General features: G+C 42.4%; 1 long non-coding RNA gene across 1 annotated transcript in view; it reads right to left on the reverse strand.

Moving 5' to 3' along the window:
• Window positions 1-7239, reverse strand: part of LOC126998878 (uncharacterized) — a 59535-nt gene extending 52296 nt beyond the window's left edge. Inside the window, exons 1-2 of the long non-coding RNA XR_007753048.1 lie at window positions 7070-7239; window positions 4550-4584 (exon numbers count right to left, since the gene is read on the reverse strand). This is a non-coding gene — a long non-coding RNA (uncharacterized LOC126998878). The remainder of the gene's footprint in view (window positions 1-4549; window positions 4585-7069) is intronic.
• Between the last annotated feature and the right edge of the window lie 4835 nt (window positions 7240-12074).

Below are 12074 nucleotides of genomic sequence, written 5' to 3' on the forward strand. Positions count from 1 at the left end.
GGATTGGTAATGGGACTGGTGGATAGGGGAAGGATTGGTAATGGGACTGGTGGATAGGGGAAGGATTGGTAATGGGACTGGTGGATAGGGGACGGATTGGTAATGGGACTGGTGGATAGGGGAAGGGTTGGTAATAGGACTGATGGAAAGGGGAAGGGTTGGTAATGGGACTGGTGGATAGGGGAAGGATTGGTAATGGGACTGGTGGATAGGGGAGGGATTGGTAATGGGACTGGTGGATAGGGGAAAGATTGGTAATGGGACTGGTGGATAGGGGAAGGGTTAGTAATGGTACAGGTAGATAGGGGAAGGATTGGTAATGTGACTGGTGGAAAGGGGAAGGATTGGTAATGGGACTGGTGGATAGGGGAAGGTTTCGTAATGAGACTGGTGGATAGGGGAAGGATTGGTAATGGGACTGGTGGATAGGGGAAGGGTTGGTAATGGGACTGGTGGATAGGGGAAGGGTTGGTAATGGGAATGGTGGATAGGGGAATAATTGGTAATGGGTCTGGTTAAGAGGGGAATAATTGGTAATGGGAATGGTAATTGGGGAAGGGTTGGTAATGGAACTGGTAGATAGGTGAAGGGTTAGTAATGGGACTGGTGGATAGGGGAAGGGTTGGTAATGGGAATGATGGAGAAGGGATTAATTGGTAATGGAACTGGTGGATAGGGGAAGGGTTGGTAATGAGACTGGTGGATAGGGGAAGGATTGGTACTGGTACTGGTGGAGAGGGGAAGGATTGGTATTAGGACTGGTGGATAGTGGGGACTTTTGAATAGGGGAAGGGTTGGTAATGGGTCTGGTGGATAGAGAAAGGGTTCGTAATGGGACTGGTGGATAGGGGAAGGGTTGGTAATGTGACTGGTTGATTGGGGAAGGATTGATAATGGGACTTGTGGAGAGGGGAATGATTGGTAATGGGACTGGTGGATAGGGGAATTACTGATAATGGGACTGGTGGATAGGGGAATGATTGGTAATGGGACTGGTGGATAGGGGAAGGGTTGATAATGGGACTGGTGGATAGGAAAACGATTAGTTATGGGACTGGTGGATAGGGAAATGTTGGTAATTGGACTGGTATAGAGGGGAAGGGTTGGTAATGGGACTGGTGGAGAGGGGAATGATAGGTAATCGGACTGGTGGATAGGGGAAGGGTTGGTAATGGGACTGGTGGATAGGGGAAGGGTTGGTAATGGGACTGGAGGATAGAGGAAGGGTTGGAAATGGGTGGTGTGGCTAGGGGAAGGGCTGGTAATGGGACTGGTGGATAGGGGAAGGGTTGGTAATGTGACTGGTGGATAGAGGAAGGATTGGTAATGGGACTGGTGGATAGGGGAAGCATTTTTAATGGGACTGGTAGATAGGGGAAAGGTTGGTAATGGGACAGTTGGATTGGGGAAGGATTTTTAATGGGACTGGTGAAGTCGGGAAGGATTGGTAATGGGACTGGTGAAGTCGGGAAGGATTGGTAATGGGACTGGTGGATAGGGGAAGGATTGGTAATGGGACTGGTGTATAAGAGAATGTTTGATAATGGGACTGGTGGATAGGGGAAGGGTTGATAATGGGTTTTATTGGATAGGGGAAAGATTAGTAATGGGACTTGTGGATAGGGGAAGGGTGCGTGTGCATTCAGGTGCATTCAGGAGATGGTGCATTACGTCTAACTTCCCTCAAAAACCTCACCCACCCCTCCAATCTCTTCCCAGAAACCTTTTATTCACTCTTTCATTCTATCTGTGTCCCTGATTTCCTCACTATTTACTTCCAGGCACTCCACATTTTCACTATCAGTCACACTCACCCCTCAAGAATTTATACCTGTAGACTGTAGAATGACGTGGATGTTGGGCAGTGCTGGCTCCTGGCTGGTTGGTCTTCTTCTTCAGTATTTTAGGGGGCTGGCTAGGCCATGGGACCACATCCTTCAAAGCCCTGGCGGTAAAGGTTACTTGCTCCTGTGGTTGTTGTGGTGGGGATGGGCTGGTTGGTCGTCGCGTCTGATACGGGTACTCAGGCGCCGTGCTCTAGCTCTTGCTCTTGCTGTACAGGTGACCCGTTAGAGAGTTGCACATCACGATGCGCATATACTTCTGTTTCTTTTCTTTTCATCATACTTCCTTAAAATTTCATACTAATAAATGTGTCAACTAAGATAACAAGATATATTACTTACCTTGCATATGTTTCCCCCGAGTAGAATATTCCATCTCTTGCAGTTACAGGATCGAGGTACTCGATCGCTCGATCCTTACTTAGGAGTCAAAATATCCTTGCGTCACCGAAATATATAGAACGTTCGAGTTTTTTCAAGTTAATTATGAATAATTATCATCATCACCGTAGGTAAATGTATATGATAAATGCGCATTAACATAAAAAAGCGATACCTGGCAAGTTTTGAGTATCGATGCCAGGTGTCACAATAAGCAATATGCATGCCAAATAACATGAAAAAAACACTTAAAACGTATTTTCAAGGCTATTGGTGCATCAGCAACGAATAAGTATTACGTTCCAAGTATTTCATGAAGCATTACATCGAAGACAACCGCTTAGCAACGAAGAAAAAATTGCAACATTTACAGTCACCATGTATTTCGAATTACAGTATTTTATCTGTATTTCATTCCATCATGATAAAATACTATCTGAATAATATGAAGGGTATTCGTGTCTCAGCACAGTCAATATAGCATTCCACATGTTAACAAAGGCTCAGTCAAGAAAATCAAGCCATCGCATGCAAGATCCATGTCACATATAACAGTCGGATCTGTATTCTCGGTTACAGTTATTTCCTGTTGGTGTTTACGGGAAAAGTACTGTAAAAACAACCGATTTTTTTTTACAGTGTGAGGGGTTACTTTTTCAGACACTGAGAATGCTACTCTTGCTGACACTGAGCTCCATCTGCCACTTACCCGCCAATAATACACGCTGTCAAGTTCACCCTGTACTATAATTGCCTCTTGATCTATTCTAATTAAGTTGACGACTTTGGTATCAACTCAAAACTTACTAACATCACTTTTTATTCCCAAATACAAAGCATAAATGTAAATGAAAAACAACAATGAACCCGACATTGAATACTAAGCCCTGTGGGCACCCTCCCCCCAGCACGTTAGGGATCCCCGTCAGAACTTTAACCGTTGATTTGCTCTCTATGTTTCCTTTAGCTATAATAAGCCGAGCCCTCATCCAGTTCAGCACTTTTTCCATCAATTCCATGTGCCTTTACTTTATAACAGCCATTGGTGTGGTATATTATCAAACGCTTTACTAAAATCTACAGTTTTCACCTGTCAAACGTCTCGATTACATAAGACAAAATATATAAAAAATCAAGATGCATTAATAGTAAATAAAAACAGAAATTAAAGTAAGAAGACAAAATATCAAACAAAACAAAAAAGTCAAGAAAAACAAATAAATGTTAGTCTTGACCTGCCCCTCGTGAACGACCACGCTGCGAGACCTGAATTAATCAATGCCTCTCTCGGTGGCCTCGAATACTCTTGACACTTACGGACTCCAACATTTCGCCTATCACTGATGTTAAGCTAATTAGACTATAATTAGACTGTGTTGGACCGCTGTTATTTATTACTTAGCTTACTATAAATGTGGCGAGGATGGCGGACGTGGTACTGGAACGCGTGTATGTTAAGAGGCGCAGGGAACGACATAATTTGATACGAAACCAGATAACTCTACATGCTGACGCTGTGTTGAGAAGCCTTTTTTTTTTTTTCTTTTACTTAGCTTCTAATAAATGTGGCGAGGATGGTGGACGTGATACCGAGACGTGTAAATGTCAAGTTGCACAAGGAACGACAGAATTTGATCCGCAACCAGAGAAACATGCGGACGGTGTGTTGGGTCGTTATTTTAATTTTATTTTATTTATTACTGTGGTGCGGATGACGGACGTGGTACTGGAACGTGTCAGGGCAGAGAGAGCAACATAATTTGATCCGCAACCAGAGAAACATGCAGATGCTGTGTTCCGCCGCTGTTTTGTTGCTTAGCTTATCATAAATGTGAGAGGGATGACGGACGCATCGTACGGTCAGAAAACGTTGAAAAGTGACAAATAAATCCATAAGTAGAAAAACAATGCAACAGAAAGGGACTTGATTCTGCATATCAGAGTAGTATTAAATAGTCAATTGATGCATAAATATCAATAAAGGCAAATAAATATAGGACGTTAATGGATCGATTTTGTATTCATTGATTGCATTTGTCGGCAAGTGCGGTGTTGCGACGAAGCCCTGACGTTGTTTGCCCTCATCGCCACCACCACTCTACCACCACCACCACCACCATTCACCTCAGCACTATTACCTGCCACGTGCACAAACTTTCTCTCGCAAATGTGTCGCCTTGTCTTTCCTACAGGTCAGTTAAGTAAGTGCAGCCACGCCATGCTAACCAGTCCAAACCGCCGGCGCTCAGTGCTAGCTCTTGCAATACTAAGCGCTGAATCACCGGCGATAACACATAAAACGTAAAAACATAGTATCACTTTACCTTGAGTCCTTTGTCGTGTTGCTTTCCGTTGATGCCTGAAAAAAATAATAAGAAATAAATATCCACTCGCCACAAACACAACGATCATGACAAATTATTAACAGCACTAATATATTAAAGATACTGTTCTTATATGTCAGAATATCGACGATCTGAGTCCTCTGTCGTGTCCAATTCCTTCTCTCATTGTTTACAACGCGTTATAACCATTGCAAAAACAATGTAAAAATATTCCTCCATCAATTTATCCCGTCGTATTAATCAATACCATTTGCATCAATATTCTGTATATAAAATAGTTATTCCTGCAAAAATATAACTTACACGACCTTCATAAATATTTAGTTAAGCGACTCCCTTTCAGGCACGGAAACACGGTAGAAACACTCAGTCCAAGGCTTGACTCAGTCCCTGCTTGAAGAAAGATCGTAACAATTCTTTTTTCTTTTATTTTTTATTTATGCGTCGCTTCCATCAGACGTGTATGTACGAGGCTTGGCGACGCAAGACAAACTATTTTTTTTTTACACCGGTCACAGTGCGGGGGATTTGGCTCGTATAATTTATGCCGACACGAACACGGAGAGGCGGGAGGGGCGTGTTGAGGTGCGCGGCGCGGTCCGGCTCAGGTATGCAGAGCAGGTGAGTGTCGGGCGCTGTCACAACACTGGGGGCACGGAATTTACCTGTCGCCCTCACACACACACACACACACACACACACACACACACACACACACACACACACAGATGGCAAGGTAAACAAAGGAAATAATTGCTGTTACTCGTTGTGTTCATTGTTAATTATACGATGTTCTCCAATTTAAACTGTTATACCATATTGTATGTTATGTTTTTTTTTCAATTTACTGTTACTTTGGTTATTTGGGCCACTTGTCTCGCGTTATTGGCATCACTATAATCCTCATTGCCATTATATATCGTCATTATCATCACCACCTACACTTCCATTACGTCATTTTTGGGTTAGTAAGGAGAAATGGAAAAAGAGTAGGGAATGAAATAGAAGATGGAAGGAAACAAGATGAAACATGAAAACCAAGCAGAGATAAAGACGAAAGAACAAGATGGGAAAAAGGAAGACGGAAACAGCAAAAAGATGATGGAAGGTGAAAAAAACAATAAATAATGGAATATGAACGAAACATGTTGAATTAGAAACGAAACAAAAGAAGATGGATAACGAAAACGAGTAAACATGAAATATACTGAGCAATGGAGATAAAGAAAGAAGTAACAGACAAAACACAATAATAAAAGAAAAATGGATATAGTTGAACAAGTTAAAAAAAAATTAAAAAAAACGTGAAGCATTAGAATCTTTAGTCACTGACATAGAGAATACAACGAAGCAGTAACTTACCTGATCACTGTCACGGCAGGATATCCAGAAGACTGATGGTTATGGGTTTAAGCAAAATTTCTACCTCTCATGACTGTCTACTATAAGAATGTAAATAGTATCCAGTGCTCCAAGTTGAAAAATGCATGTACAGACTCATATCTCAATCGTGTAGCTATTTCTATATTCTTCCTCTGGCATACAGCTCAAATAAGCCGTGCGTGATACACCTCTTTTAAAACATTTCGTGCACGTCGGGGCCATTGAGTTTTAAAGACGTACCAGTGAAAAAAAGAAAAGACAATAGATCAGTACGCTATGGAGGCAAAAAGTTAAAATTAGGTCGTGAATGTTTGATGCTGTAAATAGGTCAAAGAATGGCAGGAGTGCTCGTGCTGCCCGCCCATCGCTGGCACGGAAGAGCTCAATGTTTCACCGTCACACGAGCCCCGTGAATCAATGTCTGGCGAGATGGAGCACGGCACAACAACGTTCGGGCATTATTCACGTTGAATTGGTCTTTGTGTTAACTCTTTGTCTATGCATCGCGGACTAATAATTCACGACAAGCGGCTTTCCGAATAGCGGCGATATCGGAGGTCAATTGTCGCTTTAGTTTATTTACGTTAATCATGACATGCGGAGCTTCGTTCACTTAAATTTGTCGTGTACATACTGGAAAACATTTCAGACAAGTATCCATTATTTTTACTTGTCATATGAAAAATTACACAAGTGTATAAGTAAATAGGAAGCATCAGGAGTAAAAGCAATGCATCTGAGCGTGAGAATCGAGTTCGTTAAAATTTTACAGGAAGAAAATGCAAGCAATTTTCTTTAATTCTTGAGGGTCAAATGAAAAATACAATAAAGTTATGATAACAAAGAAGCAACATGAGTGAGAACGGATGGATGAAAAAAATGAATCAATAAATAGCAAAAAAAAAAAAAAAAAAACATGAGTAAGAAGTCAAATAATAAAGAAAATAAACTAACAAATATCAAAAGAAGCAGCATGAGTAAAAACAGTTAGTGTAAAGAGCAGTTTGCGAACATCAACCCTCTAAGTTAAGAACATTCCCAAGGAGCAGACAAGCAAGGGAAGAACAAGGCAAGGAGGAGGTTGTCAGGTAAGCAAGGAGTATCATTCATTCTCACCTGTAAACAGAGTAAACAGCAAGCTTCTGGGAAAGTGACGAAGGTAAATACCAGCAGCCCAGACCTCAACATTTCCCGGGAACAGGCGAGCGAGGAGGCAGTGAGGCACGTATAAGCAAGCAATTCAGATAAAGCGAGGGCGGAAGGCATGCGAGAGGGAGGTAGGCAATCCCCCCTTCCTTCGCCACCCCCCTCCCCCCCGAGAACCCAAGCCCCCGAACCCCCGAACCCGCGAACCGAGCGTGCCTGCCTCAGCTTCATCGCGATAAAAACAACAACGAACGGCCGCGACTCCCAAACAAGGCGGTGCAGGTGACGCCCCCGCCCGGTGACCTTGACGACGCGACGCCTTGCCAGGTATGTATGTTGTTGGCTTTCTTCCTTTCTTTCTTTCTTTCTTTCTTCGTTCTTGTGCTAGTTCAGTATATTTTTTTTTATAGTGTCCACCTGTCTTCTGTTTGGCTTGTTACTGATTCCTCTTCTCTGTTTCTTCTTCCTCTTGTTTGTTTACTGCTTCTTCATTTTCATTCTCTTCTCCTCTCTCCTTCGTTCTTGTGGCTGTTCAGTAATGCCCTTCTACCTGTCCTCTGTTTCGCTTCCACTCATTCCTCTTTTTCATTTCTTCCATCTCTGCAGCCTTTTCAGTTTCGTTTTCTACTCCACTTTTATTACTTTTTTTCTTTGCTTCTCTATTACACACACACACACGCACATAAAAAAAAAATAAACAAGTTCCCTCAAAAGAATACATTTCCTTAAACCAATATTCCAACACGATCACACATAACACGAACACACTTGAATTCTCTTTGATACTCTTACTCTTGTTTTTTTATGATTTAACTTTCGAGAATATTGAAATGTTTTCCTCCAACAAGCCAGGAATATTAGCTTTCGACAACATAGCAACGCCACAATGTAATATCGACGCTTCTCTTTTGTTGTTTATCTAATCACATACAAATATCTTAGCATTACATTACCCAAGTTCAGTTGCCTGTGAAATCATGTTGGAGCTGAAGTCTTATTGGCCCCAACAGCCGCGTCCTAAGTGTGGATTCCGATGTAATTTGTGGCCTAGAAAACTTTTACCTTCACACGACCTTTTACTTGACGGGAGAGCGAGAGTGAGAGAAAAAAAACGTATAAAGTAAGGTGTGTGAGATTAATCCTCCCTGTTCTTTGCTGCCGTCATCGCAGTTTCTTTTTTTTTTCGCTGTTTTTAGTTTTCTCTTCATTCTCTTTGTTGTTTCATTCGATCCTTTCTTTCTCTTCCTATCTAGGTATCTCATAGTTCACTCCTTTTCATTTTTTTCATCTCCCAGTTTAGCGTTTTCTGGTTTTTGTTTTTTTGTTTGTTTGCTATCCAATACTTTTATTTTATCTTCTGAGGTAACATTCTAATATTTTCTTCCCTTTTTGCTACCTCCCGCATTTACCATTTCTATAATCTAGCTCCCTGTGTGTTACTCTCTCTCTTTATCTATCTATCTATCTATCTATCTATCTTTTTTATCTGTCGATCTATCTATCTATCTATCTTTGTATCTGTGTCTATCTATCTATCACGACCTTTTATTTCAGCTCCCATTTTCTTTCACACTTTTATTGTCTCATCTTTGCTCTCACTCTCTTAATATTTCATCCGTAAATTCTCCACTCTATCACTTCTCCTTTTCTCCTTGTTGCACTCCACACGTCACGTCAGTTCACTCCTCAACTCACCGTCTCTCTCACCTGGACAAAGACGCCTTGCTCTTTAAGGTAATCGCCAGGTAACAGATCCATGAGAACACTGAATATTTTGCAAAAGCACTGGTCGTAGGTACTTCATAACGCCGCTACACTTTTATATAACTTTTCATCTTTAACACTTTTTTTTCTTTACTCCATACATTCCACTCGACAACATTTTACAGTGAGATGATAAGTCACCTCACACACACACACACACACACACACACACACATACACACACATGACTTAGCTGTTTGACTTGATAATTGACTGTCGAAATGAGTGGTGGAAGGTAGGAAAAAGAAATCACGTTCAAACAAGCAAACAAACAAAAAAGGGAATAAGTGAGTATGAGTATGTTTTTTTTCATGAGTGAGTTAAAAGCATTCGAAATTCAGTCCTGCTTCTCGCTGTGGTCAGTGCGGCGCGGCGGTACAGTGATGGGTGCAGATGCCGTGACGAGGCGGCAGAAGGGTAGCAGCGGGGAGGACTCTTGAAATGTGTAATTACGTGTGTGTGTGTGTGTGTGTGTGTGTGTGTGTGTGTGTGTGTGTGTGTTAGGTTATATTATTACTTTTTTATCCTCGTCATTATTCATAGACGGATCATGACAACTTGATGTATTTATTAAGAACATCTTTTGATTTTTTTTTTCTCACTCAAACGTGTCAATCGAAATTTTACCAACCCCTTTATCTAGCCTGAACTCTTCGCAATCTTTTCCTGACTCATAATTAATCACTTTATCAGGATCATCATTGCTAATCTCCGTTACCAATTCAGTCACTACCACGAACTTTTGCCTTCATTGGAGTGCACTAAAACATTTTCTCGTGCTTTTAAACAATATATTTTCAAAATATATATTTCTTTTGTCATTCCTTGATGCACTGACTCTAATCAATCCATGTCAAACAAATATACATGGCGTGGCACAGGTGAAGCCTTGATAGAGTATAAATCGTTACCCATGTTGTTTATACTGACAGAAAAACATGCGGGCAGCAGAGGGCGAGACACTCCGGCCCTGTGAGCAGTGCGTCAGGTGGGCGGCTGCAGGAGTGCAAATTATTCCTCCCGAAGCATAACTGAAAGTCACACTGGCTCGTAAATATCCGGTTTTACAGCCTGCGAGATGTGAACTGAAAATCGCGGAGGCTTCTGTGAAGGCGACGCGTCCTCAGGAGGGCGGCAGCAGGACAGGGAAATATGGAATTATTTTATGCGAGGCAGGTGACACGGCCAGCAGAGAAATGTTGTGTCCGCCAACCGGTCAACGCCACTCCACTTTAACGACTTGTGTGTGTGTGTGTGTGTGTGTGTGTGTGTGTGTGTGTGTGTGTGTGTGTGTGTGTTTGCTGTTTGTTTGTTCACTTGTTTCTGTGTTCTTTTTTGGTGAAAGTGATGCAGAAAATAGTGCGAGACTTTGATAAATGCAGTTTCGTTTTTTTTTTTTAATGAGATTCAAGTAAGCAAAAAACTAACGAGGGCAACATGAATGATGGAAGAAAGTGTCAGGAGGAAAGGCACCTTGGCCCTCGATGTGTCGCTTTGTTGTGAGCGACTCATGGAGGGGTCAGTGGCCGCGTCGGGAGCTGTCAGGCCGCCTAGATTTGGCATGAGCTGCTCCTCACCTTGTCCCTCATCATCCATGTTAGAGGTCATCGCAGTACAAAGTTTAGATATCCCTTTACCTTCTGTGTGGTTTTACCTGTTCATATAACGCGTACTGAGGCTCTGGCCTGGATGCAACATGACTTTTTTTTTTATCTTCAGGTGTGTAACCGCAAAACGAGGTGCTGACTTTATATATACCGCTCACGGCCTCGTGGAAAGCTGCAACATGTTATCTACGGAGTGCTTAAGAAATGAAAACAAAAAATCACGCAAGCAAGCACGCACGTATGAAAAAGTTGGAGATACAAGAAACAAGAAACTGCAGAACAAAAAGATTTAATGGAAGGGTGTAAATAGTTTGCCCGAATGAAAACGAAGGAAAGAAATCTACACCTGCTGTTGGAGCCGTGGCGGAAGTGTGCGAGACGTGTTCTTGCCTCAAATGTCATTAGTAGCGCCCGCAGCACCTGAGGGCCCCCAGCCGCCCCTCCTTCCCCACTCCGAGGACGAAAAGGACGGCAGGAAACGAGAAACCAGGAGGAAGTGGAGGAAGAGGAGGAGGAGGAGGCAGAGGCGCAGAAGGAAAATAGAGGAAGATGAACCATGAGATGAGCCCAAAGATTTGTGAAGAGGGAAGAGTGAGACTTTAAAAATAATGATGTCATGCTAAAAAGACGTGGGGAAAGAGGGAAATACAGAAATCTAAGATGTTACAGATAAATAGATAGTATGATGATAACAGTTATAAACTCGAGGTGAAATTGTGCGTAGGAGAAATAAAAACAAAATTCCGTATTTAGTTAATGTAAATGATCCGGGTGAAAATTTGGTTAACGAAAGAAAATGTTTTCCTTTAATTTTCAGATTTTGCTCATGGGGAGGTCTTAAGTAGGCTTAACTTAAATTCACTGGAAAATATTGGAATATGAGGCGATACAAGTGTAACCTTAAAAAGTGGGTCAAGGTGATTAACAAGGGTAATTAAAATAAAGAACTTACACTGAAAACACATGTATGTTATAATACGCACCAGTGGGTATTAATTGCATAAACTGAGGATCAGAAAGACTTCGGTAAAAACTGCCTCACGAACAGAGCGGTGGGTGAGTGAAACAAACTGAGCAGGTATGTTGTTGAGGCAAAGACACCTGAAAGCATAGGAAGATTTATCGATTGAGAGGGAAGTTTGGGAAGACTCTTTCTCAGGATCTGCCATGTGTAAGCCGTCTGACCTCTTATACTTTCCTCATATACTTATGTACTCTTGTGTATCCTTGCATCAGTGCGCACAGCAAGGATATCCAGAACACACAGCACGAAATTAACTGCGGCGATGTGAACCTTCTGAGGTAAAGCCAACCGACCGTTCATCAGGAGGGCCATTAGAACCCTCTCCGCGGCGTGAGACTTGTGGTCGGGGCGGTGATTCATGCGTCGCCGGTGCGCTTCAAAACCAGAGCAAACTGTCCATAAATCCGGCGGTAGGGGAAAACAAGCGGAGAGGAGGCGGTGGAGTGGGCGGGGAGTGGAGGGCGGTGGGTGCGGGGAGGGGAAGCCAGGCATATTATTGGGCACCTGCGGATAGAGGGAGCAGAGGGTGCGGGATGGACACTGCAAGGTTTTCAGCGGGCGCCACGGCGACCAAGTAAAT

This window comes from Eriocheir sinensis, chromosome 15 (genome assembly GCF_024679095.1).
Source record: "Eriocheir sinensis breed Jianghai 21 chromosome 15, ASM2467909v1, whole genome shotgun sequence".
In the NCBI taxonomy this organism is placed as follows: Eukaryota; Metazoa; Arthropoda; class Malacostraca; order Decapoda; family Varunidae; genus Eriocheir; species Eriocheir sinensis.